This window comes from Carlito syrichta, unplaced genomic scaffold, assembly GCF_000164805.1.
Source record: "Carlito syrichta isolate Samal-C Ts95f unplaced genomic scaffold, Tarsius_syrichta-2.0.1 Scaffold314071, whole genome shotgun sequence".
In the NCBI taxonomy this organism is placed as follows: domain Eukaryota; kingdom Metazoa; phylum Chordata; class Mammalia; order Primates; family Tarsiidae; genus Carlito; species Carlito syrichta.
The window spans coordinates 11,778-17,039 of record NW_007258167.1 but is presented as its reverse complement, the minus strand read 5'-3'; the positions used below and the strand labels follow the sequence as shown (position 1 = coordinate 17,039).

The 5,262-nt window shown below is 53.2% G+C and overlaps 1 protein-coding gene across 1 annotated transcript in view; it reads right to left on the bottom strand.

The window, feature by feature from the left end:
• DNMT3B (DNA methyltransferase 3 beta) overlaps positions 1-5,262 on the bottom strand; it is a 39,893-nt gene that overhangs the window by 27,477 nt on the left and 7,154 nt on the right. The gene's annotated exons all lie outside the window — the stretch shown is intronic.

Genomic DNA, 5,262 nt, shown 5'->3' with positions numbered 1-5,262 from the left:
CCCCCTCCTCCCCCACAGAACCGCTTCTCTCCTCTCCATGGCAGCACAAGCCCCGCCTCACCCCATCCTCCAGGGCCCATTGGTCTGTTGGCATGTCACTCACTTCCCTCCTCCCTCACCAGCTGGGGCTCGGAGTCCCAAGTTCCCAAGAAGGAAGGATGGAGGAGGCACAGGCAGAGCAGCTGGGGCAGTTAACAGGAGGAGGACCCTAGTCAGCTACAGTCTCATCCCCTCCCTGGGAGGTGTTCTTCCCAGGGCTCCTCTCCAGCAACCTCATCAGCACAAGGTTAAGGCAGCTAGGACACAGGGCCAGGCCCTCACCAATGGGCTGAGGGTCTGTGTGACCTTTGGCCTGGTCCACTGCCTGCAGTGCTATGGAATGCCACCAGACATTTTGGAAGCAAGAACCTGCACATTTTCTTCCTAAGGAGATGTGGGGCCACCTGGTAGAAAAGGAGAGAACGGAAACGCCAGGTTACTCTCCAGGGTCAAACAACCCATGGCCAGTGCAGAGGGCAAATAATGCCAGCTCAGCTGTCAGTTTTTGTCGTTGTTTTACCTTTTTTGAGTCTGAGTCTTTCTGTCGCCCAGGCTGGAGTGCAGAGTGGCACACCAATGGACACCACAGACTCGACCTGCTGAGGTCAGGGGATCCTTCCGCCCCAGCCTTCCAAGTAGATGGAACCACAGGCGCACCACCATGCTCAGTTACGTTTATTTCTTGTAGAGCTGAGGTCTCACCAATTTGCCCAAGCTGGTCTTGACTCCCCTAGACTCAGACAATCCTCTTGCCTCATCCTGTGGTTACAAGCGTGAGCCATCACACCATTTCTAAGAGCTCGATTCCTTTGACTTTTTTTTCTATCTTCAGCCAGACACACATCCCATTCTGCTCCAAGAGGTTGTTTGTGCCACACCACCTGGGAAAAGCTTCCCAAGTAATTGGCCGTCATCTGCACCAGGCCCTCCCCGCTAGTGTGCCCACCTTGGAGACACCCGACCCCCACCAGACAACCCAGCCTAGCCTCCCAGAGCACCTTTGAGAAGCAGCAACTCCAGCCGCCATACTGCGAACTGCATGGGTGTCCTGGGTCCATGCCCACTAGAGGGCACTGTGGGTGCTTGTACTCTTTTGGCCTGTGGCACCCTGGGGCGTACTTGCAATTTTTTGCTTGAGGTCCCCATTACAACTTCACCCCCGCCCACTGCCCAGGCATGGGCAGCGGACAGCTTGATCCCATTGCTCTCCCATGTGGTCCAGGAGCCAGCACCAAGAGCCAGCTACCTTGCAGAAATCTCAGGCACTTTCCTAGGCCTACTGAATCAAGCTTTGCCCGAAACTGTTGGGCACACCAGCCATCCTGGACACATGCAGTGTAAAGAAAGCCCTATTCTGATTATGCACAAACCGCCAATACCGGGTAATGGCCCAGGAGGTATGCCAGCACATGGGAGGCAATCCCCACTAGGACAGAGGACATGCCTGACCCAGCCCAAGTCCTGAGCCCTGAGCCCTGATCCGGAAGAACAGGCTGGCTGAGCCATGGCCAGAACCCAGGAAACCCGAGTGTGGTTCAGAATCATAATTACCAGAGTTTTGCCTCAAAGCACATCAGGAAACCAAGGAGCCCAAGTGACCTGGCACAGCATGGGAGGCCAGGCCACAAGATGAGACTCTAGAAGAGTCTACCACCTCAGGGAGGGCCAGAGACGAGGCAAGGGGACACAGGGCTAGTGGTCAGGAGTGGGGTCCCAGTTGGTGGTGGGCTCCTCAGGCGGCACTTGACCCCAGCCCTTCAGACAGTCCCACCTGGGTCCACAAGCCAGACTGTCTCTCCCCTCCTAGACAGACCCAGGTGGGCACTGCAGCCAGAGCTGACAATGATTAACCACCTCGGGCAGTCCCTAGAGCCTCAGCAGTGCCAACTGGCTCAGTCAACCTGACACGTGGCCAGCACTTCTTCCCAACCCTGACCTCAACACTCATGCCTGGAGCCAGATTCAGGCAAGAAAACCCACTATCCACACCACCAGCTTCCTTCCTGGGTGTCCCGGACTGAGCTGAACAGATATAACTCTCCCCACCTTCCCATTGCATAATTTAGCACCCACCATGGTCTTCCTGACATGCCTGTGTAAACCACCTTCAGCACCAACAGCCATGACTGGAAGCGGCAAAGCTCAGTTCCTCCTCCCCTTTGCACTCCACACAGGCCCCATCAGTCCAGCCTCCAGGCTGCAGGACTCACAGGAGGCCCTGCCCTCCTATGCACTGGATTATGCTGTATCAGCATTAACCTATATTAACAACTCAATCTTTAAATGTGCTAAGTACTATTTTCCTTATTTTGCAGATGGGGAAATTGACTGCAGTTAACACGTTCCCTACTTGATCATGTGCAGGGAATTTAAATAACAAATTTAACCTCATGCTCTTAGAAACAGAGAAATTCAGATAAGAACTGATGTTTAACTCATGTTGGCTTCTAAAAATTCATGACTGCATTCCCAGTGTCATCTTTCCAGCATTGGAGGATAAACTACTAGGTTACTTCCCTGAGGGAGATGGTAACTTCCTAAGTGTTTTTTCCAGAGTGGCTGATATGCTGGCATTAGATCTGTTCCTCCCCACTCTGCCATTGTGATGTCAACAATGTCTAACGGTTCACAGGTCCCTACTGGAGGCTGAACAGTCTAACATCTCTTTACCCGTGCCATCCTGAGGCAGGTCCCATTATCCACCTGCATTCCCCAGACCCAAGAGTTAATTAAGTCGCCCAGCATTTGGTTGTGCTAAGTTTCATGCCCAGGCAGTCCAGGGCACGTGCCTGAAACTCCTGTGCCATGAGACAGGCAGAAAAGAATTTCAGAAGTTATGAACAATGCGCCACCCTTCCCAGGGGTGAGGGTGGCTTCATGGCAGAGACCTGATACACCAGCTGAGTGTTTACCTTCACAGGAGGCCACTGTCTAACCTTGTGATGAGAGGTGAACTTTGACCTTTCCCCAGAGGCCAGGGTCTACCATGTGACTCAGCAGTGGACAGCAGTACTGGGTGGGCTCACCCACAAGGTTGTCCCCCAAGGGCCTTCCTCATTAGTGCCGGGTCCCTATGCCCCGACTGAACCAGGTCAGACGTGCTTAAATGTAATGTGGCAGACAGAGAGGTAGGTGGCACCCTCAATTAGACTCAGGAGGCTCAGGGACTACACCCCCACCCACAGTAACGCTGATAACTGATGTCATTCACTCCCTCCAGGCTGGCACCAGCAGTGGAGCTATTTCACGGCACCTTGAAAATATTAAATTGTTATGAATTAAACCTCACAATACAGAAGGGGGGAGTCAGTGGGTGTCGTGGGGAAGTGGGGGGGGCACTTTGCTCCACTGCTCAGTCCAACACCCCAGAGTGAAGTAAAAAAAAGGACTTTAAAAATTTAGGCCGGGCTTGGTGGCTCAGTCTGTAATCCCGCACCTTTGGGAGGCTGATTGCCTGAGCCCCCGGGTTTGAGACCCACCTGGGCAGCGAGACCTCATCTCCACAATAAATCAAAAAATCACCCGGGCGTGGTAGCGCATGCCTGTAATTCCGGCTACTCGGAAGTCTGAGGCAGAAGGATCACTGGAGGACAGCAGGCGAGGCTGCGGCGGCCGGGAGCGGCCACTGCACTCCAGTCTGGGCGACCGAGTGAGATTCCAACCCAAAAAAAAAAAAAAAAATTTAGGCTGGGTGCGGGGGGTCTCACCTATAACCCCAGCACTTTGGGAAGTCGGGGTTAGAGGATTGCGTGAGCCGACAGGTTCAAGACCAGCCTGGGCAATGTGGCAAGACCTAATCTCTATAATAAAACAAAAAATTAGCTGGATGTGGTGGGGCCTACCTGTAGTTCCAGCTACTTAGACAGTTAAGGCGGAACGATAGCCTGAGCCCAGCAGGTTGAGGCTGCAGTGGCCATGAGAGTGCCACCGCTCTCCAGCATGGGAGTCAGACTCCAACTGAAAAATAAAATAAAGCTGGGCTCAGTGGCTCAGCCTGTAATCCCGCGCCTTTTGGGAGGCTGAGGTGAGTGGATTGCTTGAGCCCGTGGGTTCGAGACCCACCTGTGCTGCGAGACCTCATCTCTACAATAAATCAAAAAATCAGACGGGCATGGTAGCGCATGCCTGTAACTCCGGCTACTTGGAAGGCTGAGGTGGAAGGATCGCCGGAGCCCAGCAGGTCGAGGCTGCAGTGGCCGGGAGCGGCCACTGCACTCTAGTCTGGGCCACAGAGTGAGACTTCAACTCAAAAAAAAAAAGAAAGGAAAAAATCAGTCGGGCATGGTAGTGCGTGCCTGTAATTCCGGCTACTCGGAAGGTTGAGTGAGGTGGAAGGATCGCCAGAGCCCAGCAGGTCAAGGCTGTGGTGACCGTGAGCATGTCACTGCACTCCAGTGTGGGTGACAGAGTGAGACTTCAACTCAAAAAAAAAAAATTTCTTAAGTCCATCTCCACAGACCATGAAAGAAATCTGAACTTCTGACTCCTTCCCTTGAGCTGCTCAGACCTCCTAGCTGCTCCCACTGCCAAGAATAAGAATGCCCTAGAAGCCAGGCTCGGTGGCTCAGCCTATAATCCCACGCCTTTGGGAGGCTGAGGTGAGTGGATTGCCTAAGCCTGTGGGTTCGAGACCCGCCTGGGCAGCAAGACCTCATCTCTACAATAAATCAAAAAAAATCAGCCGGGCATGGCAGCACATGCCTGTAATTCCGGCTACTTGGAAGGCTGAGGCAGAAGGATCGCCGGAGTCCAGCAGGCGAGGCTGTTGTAGCCAGGAGCGTCCACTGCACTCCAGTCTGGGTGACGGAGTGAGACTCCAACTAAAAAAAAAAAAGAATGCCCTAGAACTGCTGAGCTGCTGTGATTCACTGAACCTCACAAGGTAACCTGTGGACCTTATCTCTACAATAAACGTTTAAAAATTTGCCGGGCTCGGGGGCTCATCCTGTAATCAGTGGGCTCAGGCAATCCACTTGCCTTGGCCTCCCAAAGTGCTAGGATTACAGGCTGAGCCGAGCCCAGCCTTTCAGTGTTGTTCTTAATGAAAAAGCCCCCAAATGTCTGCCAATGGATTTAAATAAAATTATATACTTTCAGCCGGGCTCGGTGGCTCAGCCTATAATCCTCCGCCTTTGGGAGGCTGAGGTGAGTGGATTGCCTGAGCCCGCGGGTTCGAGACCCGCCTGGGCAGTGAGACCTCATCTCTACAATAAATCAAAAAAT